Source organism: Cynocephalus volans, chromosome 3 (genome assembly GCF_027409185.1).
Source record: "Cynocephalus volans isolate mCynVol1 chromosome 3, mCynVol1.pri, whole genome shotgun sequence".
Classification (NCBI taxonomy): domain Eukaryota; kingdom Metazoa; phylum Chordata; class Mammalia; order Dermoptera; family Cynocephalidae; genus Cynocephalus; species Cynocephalus volans.
This window is the reverse complement of record NC_084462.1, coordinates 121,997,105-122,018,896: the sequence shown is the minus strand read 5'-3', so window position 1 is coordinate 122,018,896 and position 21,792 is coordinate 121,997,105.

Sequence of the window (21,792 nt, the reverse complement as noted above, 5' to 3'; positions counted from 1 at the left end):
GTGTAAAAACTCTGAAGAATTTTTCTATCATTCGTTCCATCATACATTCTGTCATTTCTATATCTTCTTGCCCTTCATCATTCTGGTCAGAAGAATCAGGGGACGGAACCCAGGCAACAACCATTACTGAAGAGCGTGAGAGAAATCCCAAAGAGGAGAAAGCCAGAGAAGATAATTCCCCAATTCCATGTCTAAACTGCACACAAGTTTCAGACTGACCTTTGAAACATATATTTGTGGGACAAACTCAAAACAGCACAGCCAAAGCTTAAAGAGCTGAACTGAGATTTAGCTGACCTGAACCACCAACCACAGACAGTGAGACAGAGCTTACAGTGAGTCTAACCTGAGGAGTCGTCTGCTAAATTAAAAACACCAACATTCTTCAGAGGGGATATAACAGAACCCAAAGCCTGCACAACAAAACATTCACAGTGTCCAGGATAAAGCCCAAAAATACTTGGCATAAAAAGACCCAAGAAAATGTGACCCATTTTCAAAGGCAAAGATAATCAACAGATGCCAGTCCAGAGATGACCCAAATGCTGAGATTATTAGTTAAGGACTTTAAAACTATGCTTAATGAAGCAGATGCTAGAGATGAATAAAAGGTAGAAGATCTTAGCAAAGAAATAAAAAATTAAAAACCAGAAATTTTATACTTGAAAAACAATATTTTCAAAATAATTTAGCTAGCATAATGGATATGTCAGAGAAAAGAGTAAGTGAGCATGAAGATAAATAAACAGAAATTATCCAATATAAAAAGAAAGAAAAAATAAGTTTTAAGGGGGAAAAAATGAGCCTCAGAGCCATATAGGAACAATATCAAAAGGCCCTAACATACAGGTAATTGGTATCCCAAAAGCAGAGGAGAGAATGGAGTGGAAAAAACACTTGAAAAAATAGTGTCTGAGAATGTTCCGAATTTGGTGAAAGTTAAAAATTTATAAATTCAAGAATCTCAGTGAACTCCAAGCAGGATAAATTTAAAGAAAACCATATGTAAGCTGCTGAAAACCAAAGACAAAGATAAAATTCAAAAGTAGACAGAGAGAAACAACACATTATTCACAGAGAAACCATAATCCAAATGACCATGGATTTCTCATCAGACACCACTGATAACAGACAGTGAAACAAGGTTTGTAATATGCTAAAAGACAAAAAAACTGTCAACCCACAATTCTACATCTAGCAGCCCATCCTTTAAAAGAAAAGAATGCAAAATGAAGACTTATTCAGAGAAACTAAGAGAATTACTCACCAGCCAACTGGAACTACGAGAAATGCGAAAGAAAGTTCTTCAGGCTGAAGAGAAATTATGCCAGAGGAAATCTGAATCCCCAAGAATGAATGAAGAAGATCAGAAATGAAAGATATCTGGGTAAGTGCAAAAGGCCATTTTTTAATCGAGTTTTTAAAAGTTTTATGAAAAAAGTACATTGTCTTGTTGGGTGTTTGTGTACAGTTGATGTAATACATATGACAATAACAACCAAAAAGACTGGGATGGGGTGGGAAAGGGAACTATATAGTTGTACAGTTTCTGCATTTTATGTGAACTAGTTCAATATTAACTCTAAGCACACTGTGAAATGTTAAGGATGTATACTGTAATTCCTACAGAAAAATTTTTTTTAATTATTACAGTAATACAAAGAGTTGTAACTAAACAGCCATTATAAATAAAATGTAACACAAAAGATGCCACTAAATCTTAGAAAATATTTTAGACTGAGTAATAATGAAAACAAAATATATCAGAATGTGTGGGCTTAACCTAAAGCAGTAATTAGAAGGAAACTTATAGCTTAAATGCTTAATCCAAAAAAGTCTTAAGTCAATAACCTAAATTCCCACCTTAAAAATCCAGTAAAAGAAGAGCAAGTAACCCCTGAGGTAAATAGAAGGAAGAAAATAATAAGGACACAAATCAATCAAATAGAAAACAGACAAATAATTGAGAAAATTAACAAAGCCAAGAGCTGTTTTTTTAAAAATATCAACAAAATTGAAAAAAAAAAAAAAAAAAAAAAACCCTAGCTAGACTGTTTGAGAATAATAGAGAACAAAAATCACCAATATTAGGAATGGAAGCAAGGTTTTCACTAGAGATCATAAAGATATTAAAGAATGATAAATGAATAGGATGAACAACTCTTTGCCAACAAATCTAAAAATTTAGACTTAGAAATGGGCAAATTCCTGAAGATTACAACTTATCAAAATTAACACAAGAAACAAGAAATCTAAATAGTTGTATATTAAAAAAATTATATTCATTATCAAAAATTTTATCACAAGGAAACTTCCAGGCCCAGATGCTCCCCTCAAATAGTTAAGAAATAACACCAATCTTATACAAATGTTTTCAGAAAATAGAAGAAGGAACATTCATTTTATGAGACCTGCATAACGTAATACCAAATAACAAAGGCATTAAAAAAAAAACGAACATTACAGAACATTACATACCAATAACCCTCATGAGCATAGATGCAAAAATCTTTAACAAAATATTAGCAAATCAAATCCAAAAATATATTTTTACTTTTTTTCTTTTTGGCAGCTGGCTAGTAGGGGATCCAAACCCTTGACATTGGTGTTATAACACCATGCTCCAACCAACTAAGCTAACTGGTCAGTACAAAACATATTGATTTAAAAAGGATAATAAATCATCTCCAAAATGGAGTTTATCTCAGGCTTAAAAAAATTGATTAACTAAATGACTTAATTATATTGATTTAAATCAATATAAATCACAATATTAACAGAGTAAAGGAGAAAAAATATAATCATCCCAATAAATAGTAGAAAAACATTTGACAAAATTCAACACACATTCATGATAAAATAAATAAATAAATAACTCTGGGCAAACTATGAACCATTGGGAACATCCTCAATCTGATTAAGAGAACCTACCAAAAAAATATATAACTAACATTACACTTATGCTTTCCCCCTAAAATTGGAAACTTGGCAGAAATGCCTCTCTCTTATCATGTCTATTTAACATTGCACTGGAGGCCCTAGCCATTACAATATTGGCAAGAAAAAGAAATAAAATTAATAAATATTGGAAAGGAAAAGGTAAAAGAGTCCCTATTTGCAGGTGACATGATTTTTAGGTCAAAAATCCTAAGGTATCTACAAAACAACTAGTGCTAATGAGTGAATGTACCAATGTTGCACAAGACAAGGTTAACGTAAAAAATTAATTTTTTTATTCTAGCAGCAAACAATTGGAAAATAACTTTTTTAATTCCTCTTACTCTCATAGCCCCCAAAATATAAAATACTTAGGAATTAATGTAACAAAAGACGTCCAAAATCTCTATACTGAAAATTATAAAACATTGTTCATACATACCATGTCAGTATGATATTGAGAAGACTTAATATTGTTAAAATTGCAATTATCCCCAAATAGATCTATAGATCACTGCAATTCCAACCAAAATTCCAGCAGACTTTTCTATACAAATTACAAGCTGATTCTAAAATGTATACAGAAATTCAAATGACTTAAAATTGCCAAAGTGATTTTTAAAAGGAAAAACAAAACTGGAAGATTTACACTATCCAATTTCAAAACTCACTACAGTAAGCTACAGTAATCAAGGCTAAGGTCCTGATAAGTCATTTTGCTGAGTAAAGGAAGCCAGACACAAAACAGCAAATTCTGTATGCTTTTTTATATATATAAAATTCTAGAAAATGCAACCTATTCTATAGTGTCACACAGCAGATCAGTGGTTGGTTGGGGGATTGGGGATGGGAGCAGGGGTGAATAGCAAAGGAGGCAGATGAATGAAAAGGTTCAGTTATTCTGATTGCAGAAATTGTTTCAAAGGTGTATATGTCTATCAAAACTCATCAAATTGTACACCCGTACACTGTACAAACTTTACATTTGTGCAGTGTATTGAATATAAATTATACCTCTGTAAAGCTGTAAATAAGAAAAAAGCAATATGTTAAACTTTTATATTTGCATGTTTAAAAAAATAAACTATTGATCTCTTTTAAACTCGGCAATGGTAGTAGGCAATAGTTTCATTGTGGTTCTGTGGTGTTCCAGGGCAAGTAATCCTTGCATTTAAACCCACAGTGTCCCATTGACCCCCAAAGTGTACAGTCTGTTTTAGAGCCAAACTCAGGAAACAGCTCAGATCTCTCTTCTTAAATTAGACACATTGACCCCAATGGGAATGGTCACGCATGGATGGTTAATGGTGGTTACCTCAAACAACCTGCCCTGTAAAGGGATAGCAGAGGTCAGGAGATGGAAATTTAAATTCTCTCCACTATGACCTTTCACCCTCCACACAGCCCCTGATTCCTTCCCCTTTTTTGCCTTCCTAACCTGTTTTTCTCCTTTCCCCACAGCCTAGTCCGTCACAATCTATCCACCTTTTCCTTCCGCCATGCTTTCACTCCTCCCAGCTCTTCTTCAACCCAGCTCGTTTTCCCACGGAAGTTAGCCCTTAATGCCAGCCCCAATACCCACAGCAGCCCAGCCCCTCCTCTGGCCCCAATCCCTTCTCCAACCCCAACCCTATGTTCCGCCCTGATTTTTGCCGGCAGGAACCCGCCAGAGCGGAATAGAGAGGCAGGTCAGAGGAGGCAACTGCTCCGCCCAAATACCGCAGCCTCTCCTTTCTACAGCCTCCAGACGAAGTCACCCGCTCCCCAGTCTGCCACTTCCTCTCACCCGGCTCCGGGGACGTCTCTGCTCCCATTCAGGTGGCGGGGAGGTTGGGCCCGAAGCCACCCGGACGAGTATCCTACCGGCCCTTCCCGGGACCCAGGGGCCAGGTGGGCGCGCTCGGTCGCCCAGCAACAAGCCGCGCGCGCTCCTCCGCCCCGCCCATGCCCTCGCCTATCCCCACGCTCCGTGGGCGCCCACCGCACGCTTTCCGCTGGCGGAACCAGCTCCAGCGCGGCCCCGGACTTGGACCCCAAACCCAGGCCTCATTTCTCCTGGTGGCGAAGACGCTGGTCCCAAAGAGCCTCCTGGACTGAAGACGCTTTGATTAGTCGCCTTTGCCCAGTTTAACCAACTGCTTACGTTTAAACGAATAATATTAGACAATGAGACTTAAAATCCCCCCCCCCTTTGGTTTTTATGTTTGTAAACGACATACATGCCAGGGAACGGTGCATTTCATACCCAGAATGTCCACTTTGAGCGCAACTAGTAAAGTAAATCTTGAAATCAAGGGCATGAGATTGAGACTTCTGGAAAACTTGTATTAAAATATCAGATTCATCTATATTCAGAATTTCTGATGTGGTCCAAGGTAAGAAGCAATAACTGGCATCTACTAACGTCGAATATACACATACTCTTAAGATGCTGCAATTCCACTCCCAACATAAATGCATGCATATGTGCACCAAGTAACATATATATTCATAGCAGTTTCATCACAACAGCTAAAAACTGGAAACAACCCAAATGTCTATCAAAAGTAAGATTCACGAATTGTGGTATATTCATAAAATGCAATACTATACAGGAAGGAAATAAACTTTAGCTTTGGGAACAGCATAGATGAATTTCTCACAAATGAAACTTTGAGCAAAAAAAGCCAGACACAGAGGGGTACATACTGTATGATTCTATCATATAAAGTTCAAAAGCCAGGCCAGCATAAACTATGCTTATGCTCAGCTGATTACAAACAAACACAATAAACAACTGTAGATGTCCAGATGGTAGTCATCTTGGGAGGAGGAAGGTGATGGTGAGTGGGAAAATAGTACCAGGGAAGGTGGAGGAGGGTCTTGGGGGCAAGCAATATTCTATTTTTTACATTGCTGATGGCTACTTGGGTTTTTTCTTTGTGGTAAACCATTATTTTCTGGTTTGCTCATTTTCCTGTGTAATATTTTGCCACTTTTTAAAAGGGCAAAAAGAAAACCAATGAGACGAAATAGTGTAGATGAAAGTGCTTTGATCAGAACCTATACTTAGCAGGCCCTCGAATGTTTATTTTATATCCCTCTACTCTCTATCAACCCCCTTTTCTCCAAATACTCAGGCAACTAAAAAGTGAATCAGGAGAGTGGCAGATATAAGCTTCTGGAGGGTCTTCCATGGGACTCCAGATGCTGGCAGTGGGCAACATGCTCCCCACAAGTTTAAGACAAAAGAATGCTCTGTGCCGCACCATTACCTAGAGCTGGGCTTCAGAACAGCCCAGCTGTGGAGACTGATGCATTCAGGCATCTCAGGCCTCCAGGAGGCTTCCCTCTGGAGGGAGACAAAGAAGGCTGGCACTGTTGCGACCTGGGCAAGTTACTTCCCCTCTCTGGGTTTCTGCATTCTCATCTGTAAGAGGAGATGATAATCTTACCTCGCAGGCCTTTTACTTTACTTCCTAACATAATGCGTTCAAAAAATGGTTGCTGAATGCTCACAAGATGAGAAGCATTCTGCAAAGAACCTGCCATCCCTGAGGTGTCAGTGTGTCCACATCACATCCCACTCCCCCGTGGGTGCTCTGTGAGGGTAGCTTCACTCTACACTTGGGAGTAGCCCCTTCAGGCCAGGAGTAAATCACTTTTCTATGCTAATTAAAATAATAAGCAAATAGTCAAAGTGCTTAGGAATTGACTAATTGGTCTTGGTGTCATCCTGGATGCTGCACAGAAATAACATACAGGCCACGTTCCTAAACCGGAAAAAAATTTTAAATTAATGTAACCTTGAAATATGTCTACCATATGGTCAGGAAATAATTTAAATAGTAAATAAATATTGTTCATTAATACTTCGTATAATCAAAAAATGGTAACTACATATTAGGGTATCCATATCATAGGATAATACAATCGATGTGCCAGGGACTCTTATTATCTTCACTTTACAGATAAGGCATTGATGTTCAAAGAGATTAAGGAATTTACCTGAGGCACCCTAGCTAGTCATTCTGTGCTAGGAACCTCTTTTCTAGGTTTACTTTTATTTTTATTTTTATTTTTTTCTAGTCAATATCTTTATTTATTTTTATTTTTATTTTTTTTATTTTGTCGATATACATTGTGGCTGATTATTGCTCCCCATCACCAAAACCTCCCTCCCTTCTCCCTCCCCCCCTCCCCCCCAACAATGTCCTTTCTGTTTGCTTGTCGTATCAACTTCAAATAATTGTGGTTGTTATATCTAGGTTTACTTTTACCAAAAAGAGAGAAAGAGAAGAGAGAAGGAGGAGGAAGAGGAGGAAGAGAAGGAAAAGAAATTAGTTATTGATCTAACATTATTTCAAATTCATTGTTGATATTATAATGCCTTCATATGAAAATGTTAATACTTTTGATACCATCTTAAAGAGAGGGGAATTAGACTCAGCAGAGCAGTGGTAATTATTCAAGCAGTCGTTAAAGCACTATGATTTCATATATCTTTTGTCACTCTCCAACAACCACCTACCAGTCCTCTTGTCATCTAATTTTGGAGCCCTCTATGGTTCACTACACCATAAGCAAAGGCAGACCCAAATTGACTTCCCAGACTCCACACTACCCATGCACCACCACAAAACAAAGTCTGAACACAGTTCTCTGCAGAGAATTCAAGGGTTCTCACAATTAGGGCCTACTCAAAGTTTGAAATATTTGGAAAATAAGTAATTAAAGTTATATTTTTACTTAATATTATGCACCAAGATAAATTCTAACTGATGAATTTTGATTTTGTGTGGATTAGACTTGTAAGCACTAAACCATAAAAGGCAGAAACAAAATTAAAATGTTGATGGTTTTATTTTTTTAAAAAAGCTATGCACTAAAAAATAAACAATTATAATGCAAATGAAAACCTGGTGAGAAAAGCTGAAAGCTTTTCCTCTAAGGACAGGAACAAGACAAGAATGCCTACTCTCACCACTTCTATTCAACATAGTATTGGAAGTACCAGCCAGAGCAATCAGGCAAGAGAAAGAAATAAAGAGCATCCAAATTGGAAGAGACAAAGTCAAAGTGTCCTTGTTCACAGATGACATGATCCCATATACAGAAATCCTGGAAACTCTACCAAAAAATTCCTAGAGCTGATAAACGAATTCAGCAAAATTGCATGATAGAAAATCAATACACCAAAATCAGTAGCATTTTTATACACCAACAATGAACCAGCAGAAAAAGAAATCAAGAAAGCAAGCCCAGTTACAATAGCTACCAAGAGAATAAAATACCAAGGAATAAATTTAACAAAGGAGGTAAAAGATCTCTACAATGAGAACTACAAAACACGGCTGAAAGAAATTAAAGAGAACACCAAAAGATGCAAAGACATTCCACATTCATGAATTAGAAGAATTAATGCTGTGAAAATGTCCATACTACCCAAAAGAATTTATAGCTTCAATGCAATACCCATCAAAATACCAATGACATTCTTCACAGAAATAGAAAAAACAATCTTAAAATTCATATGAAACAACAAAAGATCATGAATAGCCAAAACAATCCTGAGCAAAAATAATAAAGCCATAGGCATTACACTACCTGACTTCAAATTATACAACAAAGCTATAGTAACCAAAACAACATGGTATTGGCATAAAAACAGACACATGGACAAATAGAACAGAGTAGAGAACCCAGAAATCAACTGATGTGCTTATAGCCAAGTGATCTTCAACAAAGGAACCAAGAACATGCCATGAGGAAAGGACAGCCTCTGTGACAAATGGTGCTGGGAAAACTGGATATCCATGTTTAGAAGAATGAAACTAGACCCATATATCTCACTGTATACCAAAATCAACTGAAAATGGTTTAAAAACTTAAATATAAGACCTAAAACTATAAAACTCCTAGGAGAAAACATAGGGGAAACACTTCAGGATGTAGGACTGGGCAAGGACTTTATGAATAAGAAGACCTCAAAAGCACAAGCAACAAAAGAAAAACTAAACAAATGGGACTCTATCAAACTAAAAAGCTTCTGCACAGCAAAGGAAACAATCAATGGAGTGAAAGACAACCTACAGAATGGGAGAAAATATTTGCAAACTATACATCTGACAAGGGATTAATATCCAGAATATATAAGGAACTTAAACAACTTCACAGTAGAAAAAATAAATAATCCAATTAAAAAATGGGCAAAGGAATAGATATTTTTCAAAGGAAGACGTACATATGACCAACAAGTATACAAAAAAATGCTCAACATCACTAATCATTAGGGAAATGCAAATCAAAACCACATGGAGATATCATCTCACACCAGTTAGACTGGCTGTTATCAAAAAGATGGCATAACAAATGCTGAGAAGGATGCGAAAAAAGAGGAACCCTTCTACACTGCTGGTGGGACTCTTAATTAGTGCTGCCATTATGGAAAACAGTATGGAAGTTTCTCAAACAACTACAGATAGAACTACCATATGACCCAGCAATCCCACTGCTGGGTATATACCCAAAGGAATGGAAATCATCATGACGAGGGGATACCTGTACTCCCAAGTTTATCGTAGCTCTATTTACAATAGCCAAGTTATGGAACCAACCTAAATGTCCATCGGTGGATGACCAGATAAGGAAAACGTGGTATATATACACAATGGAATACTGCCCAGCCATAAAAAAGAATGAAATTCTGACATTCGCAGCAACATGGATGAACTCAGAGAAAATTATGTTAAATGAAATAAGCCAGGCACAGAAAGAGAAATACTGCATGTTCTCATAAGCAGGAGCAAAGAAAGAAGGAGAGAAAGAGAGAGAGAGAAAGAAAAGAAGGGAGAGAGAGAGAAAAAAAATCACAATAACACATTGAGCTTTCAGAAGGAGAGAACAGAACTGTGGTTACTAGAGGTGGGAAAGGTGGAGGAGGATGGGTATCAGTGAGAAACTGGTTAACAGACACAAAGAATTGTATTGTAATGATGAATATGCTAATTATCCTGATTTGATCATAATATGTTGTACACAACTATTGATAGTCAACTCTATACCCCACAAATATGTATTATCAATTTTGTTTCAGTAAAAAATAAATAAATAAATAAATTTTAAAAAAACAACCTAGTGAAAAGTTTAGAACATTTACAGCAGACATGGGATCAATATTTTGTAGTGAGAAATAGATAAACACTGAAATTTTTCAATTGGGTAAACATGTGAACAGGCATTTGCAAAAGAAGGAATATTATGGCCAACAGAAATATGAAAATATTCAACTCTACTAATAATCTTAGAAACACAAATTAAAATAATGGTATGCAATTTTCACCAAATTACAGAGTTAGTGTGTGCAAGGGGGTAAGGGAATAGGAACACTCAGATTTCTGATGGTGTCTTCCTAAATGTCAGGTAGCAAAAGGTCTCAAATGCCTTTAATACTTGCATGTCTTTTGACCCAGGAATTTCTCTTTTGTGAACTTTTCCTACATAGAGACATGCAAAATTTCAAATTAATGATATTTAAGCATGATGTTAATCATTGGAAGACAAGAATCTTGCCTTAAATCTAGTATCCGTAATGTCTAATGCAGTGCTTGGCACATAAAGTTCTCATTGATGGCCACATCTAAATAATATCACTGATTTAGCATTAGTCAAGACGGAGTTGTCTTGACTGGACACAGACCACAGACCAGAGAAAACTGAGCTCCAGGCTTAATGTTCTAGAGATAAAGAAGTCAAAGATACACAGGCCTTAGGGAACATACATGGGCATTTCCCATGAGCCCATGGGTCATTGGACCTAGTTCAGTGTCTGGTTATATTAACACAACTCACTACTAGCAAGAGTATCAGTCCCCGGTTTATAGGAAAGGTCAATTCACCAAAAATTTTTTTTTAAAAAAATGGATACTATCTATTTGGGGTTTTAGCACCAATTACTTTAACAATGATATCAAATGCCAATCAAAAAATTTAAGTGGTGAATATAAAGCAAATAAACTCAAAAGTTAGGACCCAGCTAGACCCAGAGGCAGCCTGACCTGCATGAAGCAGCCACCATAGAAAACCTGGAGCCTTCACAGATACACTCCAAGATTGTGATGGGGAAGGAGTAGAGCCATTTTGATGAGTTACAGTATAAGGATGACACTGGAAAGAATTGAAGGCTTTATACTTCAGAGTCTTCATTTCTTTCCTCATCAGTCAGGTCCCCACAGGAAATAGATGGCATGCTAGAAAAGGTTTAACTGAGATGAACAACAAAAGAATTGAAGGAACTATTTACACGAGTGTGGGTAGGGTTAAAGGGAACTAAGAAGAGATAAAGAGTTGCCCAAGTTCTAGCAACAGCAGGAGGTATTATTACATCTTTGATCTGAAGAGGCAAGGGGGGAGGAGGAGGTATTAGCAGAGCCTGGTGAGAGCAGAAGCTGTGGAAGAGGGGCTGTCTGATAAGATCTGTAGACACAGAGTGAGGAAGCAAAGGATAAAGCTACAGTGATGCAGGGAGAAAGCAGGAGAATAAATATGCCTACCACTCTGTCTCCTACCCTTCATTCCTGCACCGTCGCCCCCCATTTGCCAAACCCAACCTCCAGGGGCCAAGAACAGGGCAGAGGAGGGCACTGGGGAGTAGAACAGAATAACAAGTGGAGTCCCCTACCAAAAATTGCCTGTTGTGCTGTTAACCCACAGAAACTAATGTATTGAGCCAGCTTCCCTGCCTTAGGGTATTCCCCAGCTTTCTCCAAGCATTCCGCTCACCCCAGCTTCCCATGGAGACCTATTTAGTATATGCCAGGCTACCCTCCAGACCCTAAACTCTGGCATGGTTCTAACATCTAAATTTATGGAGGTCAGGATGGATCCCTAGGAAGCCAGCCCAGGCACCCTGGGGTGCGTCAGAATTCTGGTGCCAGGCTGATCTCAGGGGGCTTAAGGTAAGATAAAAATAGCAAGCACTGAGCAGAAAGAAAACCCTGTGAGTAAAACTAACCCATTTGGAAGGAAAAGACACAAATAACACTAATAAGCCTGGTCCAAAGCAGGTGTACTTGGCTGAGAATTAAGGATTTATTTTTCTTGGAGGTAGTGGCTGGTGTTTAGCATTCCAGTTACACTTTACACCTCCAAAGGGCTTGCTTACATGTTCTCCAAGTATGGTAATGCACTACAGATTCTGCTGACTTTGAGGTCAGAACCATTCTTTTTCTAAAGGCAGGTATGTAAGACTGTTGTATGTGCTTTGTAGCCTAAATATTGAGCTTAAAGAACCAATGCCCGGTTTATGCTTAGAAAAACTAACAGCTCTCCCTAAGTAAGCTGTAAAAACAGAAGCTGCATTTAGCCAGAGATCACTGCCTGAGACTTCTGTGTACCAGCCCACTTCCCCTGTTCTCACCTCCCCCAATACCAATCCAAGAAAAATTAATAAGCTTTAAAGATATGTTGTTTTTCTGTTTTCTGGTGAAGGAAATATTTTATTTTATCTGTCTGGATTCTGATTACTGAGTGAAGCAGAATTCAAACACTTTAAGTAGAGTCTGTACACAGGACCTTCTTAGCCCATCCACGCCCTTTCTGAAATTTGTAGGATATTTTTTATGAGTATCCCTGGATCCACAGCTGAACTCCAGCCCTTCCAAACTTCCTCAGTGGGAGTTAAATGCCTCATGAACCTTCACCTCAGTAGATGGATCTATATCTGGGGAAATCCTTTTGTGATTTGGTCTTTTCACACACTATATTGTTTGTCTTAATTAAGCTTTAGCACCCCACTAAACTTTCTTGCACATATGAGGTAATATATAAGATCTTTAATTTTGAAGGATCCACCATAAGACCAGCATGCTTGCTTTATTTCAGATGGACTTGAACTCACAGGAAGAAACACTTTTAGGGAACTGAAATCAAATAATTCTCAAAGGCACCAGCTAAGGCTTCCTTGCTATAATAACGTCTTGGGTTTTCAGGATTTTAGAAAATGACTAAGTGATACTTCTTCAAATGAGTCGTAAGTGGTTCCTTCTAACTCTGTCCACAAGGCAAGTGGAGGGAGAACTGTCTGGGTGAAATAAAAAATCCTGCTTTCTCATCTCAGTTCTCTCCAAGTTCAGGTGCTGAGGGTGGAGTGACCTATCAGAAGCCCAGGCCCAGCTTCCTTTTCTTCCTCACTCTCCCCTCTTCTCCTTCGGGGGTGCCTCCTGGATCCAGGCCCCAGCTCGGGTGTGCCTGAGGTCACCATAGCAGGGGTGATGGGCAGAGAGCCTCGAGAGAGGCGTGCGCGAGGCTCTCAAAGTCTGCAGGTCCGGCTAGTGGACCATCTCGGGAGCCCAGAAGAGCCACAGGCAGGCTCTTGGGACGGGATCTTCCCCCTCTCGCAGAAGGTTGGAGGAAGGACCATTTGTCCTGCTGGTCTGGGCGGAAGGTGTGGGACCTCTCATGTCTTCGCCCCTTGAGCTACCTTCCCCCAGGACGTCCTTAACGTGGGCCTGATGCAGTCTCCAGATCCCCTTCAGATGGCGCTTTTCCTCTGCCATCCATCGCGGACTCCCCAGAGAGTCGCCCTGCCAGTCGGGGAGATGAGGGGGGAGTTCCAGGCAGGGTCCTGGTGGACACTGAGACCGGAGCCCTGCCAGCCGCCCAGCCCGCACGCGGCACCTCTCTCCTCCTCGCCGACTGTAGCCGCGAGGAACGGCAACGTTCAGAAGCTGGACTGGTGACCCCATTCAAAAGACCTAAGGTGGCAGGGGGCGGGGGGATTGCGCCTGGATTACAGGTCCGCATCACCTGCCACTACATGTCCCAGCATCCGGCACTGCCCAGGCTTCCAGAACTTTGTGAAGCCTCCTTGTTTTTGTTACCAATTATTGTGTACTTACTCTGCACTCAACTGGTGTAAAGTGGATACTAATATGCCCATTTTACAGTTGAGAAAACTGAGGCTTAAGGAAGGCAAGTCTCCTGCAGAATTCGGATTAGAATCCAGGTCTGACTCCAAACACCGCGCTCTTACACAGACACCGTACTTGTCCTTGTCGATTGCATTGAACATGCCCGGTTGAAGTTTTTCTAACCAGAGAGACTACGTCTCAGAGATCCCCAGCCTCAGACGCCAGGGGCCTGGGGGCGCTAGCCCCGCGGAGGGGAGTGTGCAGAGCGCTGAGCCATCGCCTCGCTAAGGAACCTTTGCCTGAGGGTGGAAAGTGGAAGGCTACGCTGGGCTCTCTCTCCTGCTGCCGTCTTTGGAGATGCAAGGAAGTGAAGAGGGGGAACTTTTGCCCAAAATTTACCACAAAACTAGATATTCATCATGAAGGAGGGAAATCTTCGCAGTACCAATTCTCCAAGAATCTTTGTCCCCTCCAGGGACAAAGAAATGGTATGCCACTTCGGGAGCTGAGCCCCCCTCCACCTCCCCCCCCCATTCCGTAATTGCTCCCTTCTTAGGTTCACACAGGTTCTCATTCCCCTGGGTAGGGTCATCAGGTCTTACTGAAGCACCAACCACTCCAGGCTTTGTTCCTACAACTGATGACTGCCAAGACCCGGGTATCGGGTCCTAGCTCCTCATCAAGAAAAGGAGGAAACTATGCCTGCCTGGGTTCCCCAAGAAATTTGAGGTCGGTAGCACTGGTGCCAAGCTCCTGACCATGCGCCTGCCACCCCTGCCCCAACTCTAACGCCGGGTCCGCATCTCCACATGTCCTCTCTGGTCCTGCTTTCCTCCCTCTCTCATCTCTTGGGACCAGGGACCAGTTTATTCTCATTCTGGCACCTGCAGGAGTTTTAGAAGCTCCTGCATCAGTGTAAACTGACCTTCAACCCCAGCACTGGGCTTTATTTATTGAAACCACGTCTCTTGGCAGGGGTGTGGGAGGAGGGTCATGAAGAGGTCAGAGGAGACCAGCGATTCACAAAGGAAGGTATTTTAGGCGGGAGGAGTCCAGTGGGGTGAGTAGAGTGTGATCCAACCCTCCAACTGCATCCTCAAAAGCACTTGAAAGAAAAAAACAAACCTACACCAGATCTGCTAGAACCAGAGCCCTTAGGCTCCGAGGCGGGTCGGGGTTGACCGAATTCCGAGCCTCTCTCCCCGACCCCCGTGACGAGGTCTGAGTGGTTGTGCAGACGCTGGAAGAGAGAGTGATCTGAAAGCGGGGAGGTTGCAGCGCAGATCCGGGGCCGCCTCGGAGCGGTGGCTGAGCCTCACACTCGCTTGGTGGTGGCGGGGGGTACGTAGAGGACACCAGGTGCGGCTGGAGGATCACGCAGCCTGTGACCTCCCGAGTGATAGCAGACTAGAAATGGAGGCAGACGTGATTTCTCTCCCAAGGACTCCCCCTACACCTGCTTTCAGGGCAAATAAAACTCCGGGAGGAAAAATTGACAGGAGCGGTCTCCAGTTAATACCTTGCAGCAACACGACAGGTTCTGAGAGGGATTGGTGATCCTTTAAGAAAATCATTGTATTACACAAAGAAGGCGTGTAGAGTAAAACATCCTAACGACGGGGAGGCAATTAAGGTCAATGTCTGGTCATTTCGAGAGCGCTGCCCCTGCCACGGCCCTCTGAGCTTCAGGTACCCGGGAGGATCACAACGTGTGACTCTCGCGGCGTAAACCCGGCCCCGCGGCTCGCAGGACCTCAGGCGCCCCCCAGCGCCAGGGCGGGAAGGCAACCCGCAGCAAGCTCTCGTCCCCGTCTCGGGCAGGCAACCTCGACTAGCACAGAGGTCTGTGGCAAGGCTTTCCCTTCCCATTGCTTGGGCTCGGCTTTACTTGTTTGCCAATTTAAACATATTATTTAAACCTGGACGTTTCCTTTATAACTCCGAATGAAACATTTTGCTTGACGGATAATTGATAGGCTTCCTTAACTTTTAATCAATATCTGCTATTAAAAGGTGTGGCTGCTGCCTTTTCGCAGCGAGGAGAACAGGTATTTGCCTTGGGCCACACGTTGACCGCCCTATATGGGCAAAGCACGGCCTCTGATTCCGCTCATGTCTGGAAGGGGAGCATTCCCAATTTAATCATGTCACCCGACGATTTTGGTAAAAATGGGGTATTGATGCCAGAGGAAAATCCAGGCCTAGTGTGCTTGGAAGCAGGGGTGCCAGTGCTCTGAGACCCTGTCCGTTCTGCCAGGAGCATCTGTCCATCCAGTCCAATTTAATCCGTTGGCCCATTCATTCCACAAGCCCTTTGTTTTCCCTGTGCACCCGGCTGAGACCCGGCCCTTGGGTCCTCTTACTTGATGACTTTGGGGAGGTGGACACGGCTTCTAGTCTCGGAAATCCTTCCCTGCCTGACACTAGCCTGACCAGTCTCTGGGCTATGGTAGTCACTTGGTAGACTCAACAAATCTTTATTGAAAGTCTGGTATGCTCCAGGCTCTGCTCTGGCAGCGGGAAACACAGCGGTTCCTGCCCTCAGGGAGTTACTAGAACAGTGGGTAGACAAAAAACAGAAAAGAAATAGATGGAATTTTCAGTTGGGGAGTGATAAGAACCCAGCAGGAATCTAGAGCAAAGTGTGGACCTAAGGAGGGAAGGACTCAGTTGGCTGGGAAAGGTCTGAAAATTTCTCACCAAGGAACCCAGGAGGATACTCTGGACTTGCCAGGACAGTAATGCTCAATGGTGGTCACTGCGTTTCCTTACTTTGATCCATTTACAGTAGGCAACCAGAACCACAGCATCCAGAAAGTGGCCAAAGTCCCTGCAAATGTCACTGGCATCCCAGTGAAAGCAAATGCTGCCTAGGAGGCCTATTCATATTGTTTCTGTTTAGAAGCAAACTCACTGCAAGGTGAGCTAAGCACCACTTTTGCTCTGTGGCTCATAGGACAAAGAAAATCAAACATACGCACCACTTTTAAAATAAAACTTTCCTTTTATGTTAGCTGTAGAATAGCTACTGGAAGTCCCAGAAGCAGCCACTCACCAGTGCCCTCCAATCGAATTTTAACTTTAAATAATGAATTTAGCCTCCCTCTAGTCTTGCCAGTAAATTAGTCTTTTTATCTGTCCAAAGCATAATTTCAAAAATTTTAGGGGGGAAATCGGGAAGTTAATACAATGAAAAAATACTGGCTAGAATACATTTTTACAGTTTATCTTTTCCAAGTGTGGGATATTATTTATATGATTGTTACAAAAGCAGCTGTTAAATAGAACTATGTAAATTTAAGGGTAGTCACATTTGAATAGCCAAAGTTAAACCACCAGGGACGACTGAGGGACCGTGGGAAAGCTCCTGGGTGGGGGTGGGAGTGAGGGTTATTGGGTGGATTGGAGGGGGTGGTTGGCTGGGACAGAGAAGCTAAACACTCATCGACCATTCAGGAAGAATTTATGTTTAAGCTGCCCAGCCACTAGGCAAGAGATGAAATTCGTTGACTTTCCCATCACTTCCATCACTGCTCCCACTAGCTGGGCTTCTGCCCGTGGGGAAGAGTCGTGATCCTCCTTCCCTCGCCCTGGCTTCCAGCCTCCCAGCTCTTGCACAAGGAGCAGCAGGTGGGGAAACGACCAGATCTCAAAGCACCCCGCCCAGTCTGGCACAGAGTAGGACCTCAGCAGCTCTGGTCCCTTTCTGCTCTAATTCAGACCTAAGAGGTGTCACGTTCACCCCTGATTTTCCAACTCTGTGTGAAGCCCCCACCCCTAGCCTGGACCCTCAACTCTGTCGGTTTTAAAGTAGATGGGGAAAACCATAGGATAGTGAAGACCCTTTGGAGGGTAGACAGTGCTCCCCAGAAGGAGACCGGCTGGGTGAGGAGGGACCGTCAGGAGCTGAGCACGTCCTCCAGCTGGCATTGACATGTGTGAATAAAGCGGTGGGTAACTCGGTGGACAGGTGGACAAGGCCGCAGGGAGACGCGGGACAGCCGAGGGACCCGGGCCTGGGCGGGGGAGCCGTATAAGCTCCCGGGGCCTCAAGGGAGGGAGGTTCCCGTTCTCCGCGGGGACCGACGGGGCACTTACTCCTTCCTTCCAGGCTGTTGATTGCCCAGAAGGGCAAGTAGCCCTTCCCAACCTTCCTCATTTGAATATACGAAAATACTAGTTGATTTTGGCAAGGCGAAGCTCGCTCAGCGCCAGAAGGACGGTTTTGTCGCCCGCGGGCGAGGCCGGGTGAGGAGCAGCTCCGGCTCCGACATCCGGCTGCGGGCCAGCCAAGTCCGCGCCCTGGGCCGCTCAGAAAACCGGCGGCGGCTCGGGGAGCACTAAGAGAAGGGACAAATCCATTGGCTGTTGCTGTTGGTCTCAGTAAAACAAGAGAAAGCCCTGGAGACGCATGTGTATTGGTTACTCCATCCCCACACACCGTCCTGGGGTGCAGCGGGGGACAGTAGAGGACTCCGCACAGAACCGACCGCCAAGCCCTGTCAGATGGTCCCAGGACCCCTACCTATGGGAGGGTCGGACGTCTTATGAGTTGTGAATTGATTCCTTATTTAAAGATTTAATGATGGAAGGAAGGTATGAGGAAAGAAAGAAAAAGGAAAGGAAAAGAGAGAAGCAGCGAAGGAACAGGAGCGGGAAGGCTGGTCCAGCCCCATACTCCTCCTCTCTGTGGCCCCTGCGCCTCGGACCGGTCGGGGCAGCAGCGGGTCCCGCAGGCCCGGGCCGCGGCGCCTCTCGTGGTTGTGGGCGGGAGGCTGAAGGCGGGCGCTGGGGCCCGCCCTCTCGCGGCGCCCAGGCCCCTTCCTCAGCCCGGCACACACCTCTGATCGCAAAGGCAGGGAACAAGCGAGTGCGACAGTTGCCGCCAGCGTCCCAGGCCTCCTCACTCCTGAGCTGAGCCGGGTCCCGGCGGGGGTTGGCTTTGAACCACGTTAAAGACGTCCGGTGCTCCCCCACGGGGAGGATGACTTAATCTTCTTATCTGGGTGGGGGGTGGGGCCCGCGAGGGAGCTCGGACCACCCCGCACGGAGTGTGGCTGGGCCCACGGCGGCCGTGATCCGATCACAGCCCCATGGGGGCAGGAGAGTCGGCGGGGAAAGAGGACGGACAGAGAGAGCGGGAGAGGGAAGCCCTCGAGAGACCCCGGGGGGCACCGCACACCACCACCGCCCCGGGGCCCTGTTTTCTGCCCACCCTGTGATCCCGCTGGAAGGGAAAGACTCCGGGGCCGCGAGAGGCCTCTGGCTGGGCCCGAGGCACGAGCCCCGCGGCCTTTCCTTCCGCCTTTCGCCGTCGTCACTCTCCTCCCTGCCCGGTGAATATCTACTGAAGGGGCTGCCAGCCAGGTCGTGCTGGGAAGGGTAAGCTGAGGCAGCCGAGTTTGGTCAGCCGACCGTGTGCAGCCGCTCCACGGGGGCCGGGAGCAGGCTTAGGGCGAGGCCGGAGCAGCTTCCGGGAGGGGCGAGCCGCTTCCTCCGCTCGCGGCCGCCTGCAGGGAGTTCCCGCGCCCGCCACGGCCCTGCCCGCCCGACCGCCCGGGCTTCCTCCACTTGAAGAGCCCTCGTGGCTCCCCTGGCCCGAGTCCACCCGGCCTCCCCGGAGCTGGACAGGTCTAGAAAGAGCAGCGCAGTCTTTGCGAAGCACAGCCTTGCAATAGCGCAAGGGCCTATTTGGGGAAAGAGGTTGGAAACCAGCAGGCTGCGGCGGCCGGACACGTTACCTGGCGGCCGACGGCATTAGTTTATGAATATATGCATGTATGTATGTACGTATTCTCCAAGGCAAAGACCCGACATGGCCCTGCTGATTCGCGTTTAAACCTCGGGGAAACTGACTGGCTGACATCTGAGTACACTATAACTTCACCTCCTGAATTTGTTAGGGGTCTTGGAATGCCGCCACTGAGACGAAGGAAGTTGGGAGCTACCTGAACTGCCATCTCTCCCTCATCTTGGCCTCGGGATGCGTGCGGGGCTCCATCCAGTCTCGCCTGGCGGTGCTCGCGGGGGCGCCTGCTAGAGAACTCTACTCCCCCTCGCCACCACAGGAGGCGCTGTGTTCGCGGGAACTCCCAGGCTGGATAAAGGCTCTGAAGCTGGCAGAGTCCACTCTGCAGCACCGGACTTGGGCTTCGAAGAAGCCTGGGCGAAACATCACTTTTACCATCATCACTCGATGAACAGTGAACTTTCTTTTTTCTTAAGTCGACTTTTTTTTTTTTTTTTTTTTTTGAAGATGAGGCCTAGTGGGTTTGGGAAGTGGACTAAAAGGATATTTGATATTTTAATTAATTCCCTTTAAGGTGACAGCATTTTTTTCCCCTCAAAGCACCAGCTTCTCGTGCACTATAAAAGCTATTACTAAGTTATTACTATCCATAGGAAATACCCTAGTCACTCTCGAGGTTGTTGAAGAGGAGAATCACTGCAGGAAGGAACAAGGAAGCACATTAGCACTGGAAGTCCCCCGGATCAGGCCGAGGAGGCTAAGCATCCGTGTACTTTACAAATGGAACTGAGGTCCTGCTGCTGATGGGAACTTTGCACAAAAGAATTAGTTTCTGACACACACTTGCAGATACATTTACACAAACTGATGGGAACGACTTGCAGTCACAGGAGCAGGCTGCGCTGGGGAAGGTTCCTGTTCTGAGTTCCAAGTGGATTTAATTTCACTCATTCCTTTTCTGACAATGTGACATTACCCTCCCTTTTTTTGTTAAAAAAAAAAAAAGGAATTGTAATCCAATGCTTTTATCTTTTTTATTTCCTTAACTGCACATCTTCACCCTCTCTGCTCCCCTGCTGATTTAAGAGATTTATTTGGTTCAAGGGTTTAACGTGATTCTCTTGCCAGATTTCAAGGAAGAAAGATTTAAAAGAACAAAGCACAGGAGAGAGGGGGGAAAAGGTATCTGTTTGGAAGACAAGTTAAAACACATTTCTTAAATGAGATTAATCACATTTTTAAAACAGCAAAACAAGAATATTTTGCGGATTCTAGTCACTTTAGAAAGATTTTATTTTATTGCTCCTTACGAAAACTAGTGGTTCTACAGGATGTACCAACACACACGGTCACATACACAGTCACATTCACTCAGAAATGTACTCAGTCACACATGCTCAGAGACACCCACACAGTCACAAACTCAGGAACACGCATGCACCATCTCCCCAACCTATCACCAACTTCGTGCCTACCACCAGTCACTTTAGTTGGTCTCTCTTCCCAGGATGTGTGGGCAACCATTACTCAGGGCCTCCTGGGAGTCAAGAGGCTTTGGGGGTTGGGAAGGGATTTCCCACTAACGTCCAGGACTGATTACCTAGCCCAGACCCTCCAAGTCAGAGACCTGGACAGACACCTCTGTTGGCCGCCTCTGGCTTAGGCCTGGCAACTCTTTAACAGTGCAGATGCGTTCCCACGCCCGGGCCCTTGCTTTCCCAGCTAACGCTCGTGTTTAGGGAGGTGTCCCCTCCCCCTGACCTTTCCCTATCAGAAACCAGACGGTCGCCTCCAGCTCAATCCCGGAGGCTGCTAAAGGGGGGCGGGAGGAGGAGCTCAGCAGAGGGAGGACGGCCCAACTTGGATCCGCCTGCCCTATCACACAGACATCTGCTCTCAGTTTCTTCCTCTTTATGATCGCTACAGATGACAAGGGGAGTGGAGCGGACCGAGGCGGAAAAAAAAAAAAAGTTATGTCATAAAGATATAAAACGGTGCTGTGACTCACCTGCTCTTAGCCGCAGGTACGAGTTTCATGGCAGCGCCTCCGCTCTGCTAGCCAGGAGCCCAGGTCGGCCTAACGTCACTCGCCTCGGCTGACTCAGATGACCTGGTTTACAGTGACGAGGCAAAAGCGGGGCTTTTCCCCTTTTCTAGCCTGACGCCCAGGAGGGAAAGGGAAGAAAGAAAGAAAAAAAAAAAGTCTGTATTGTCCAG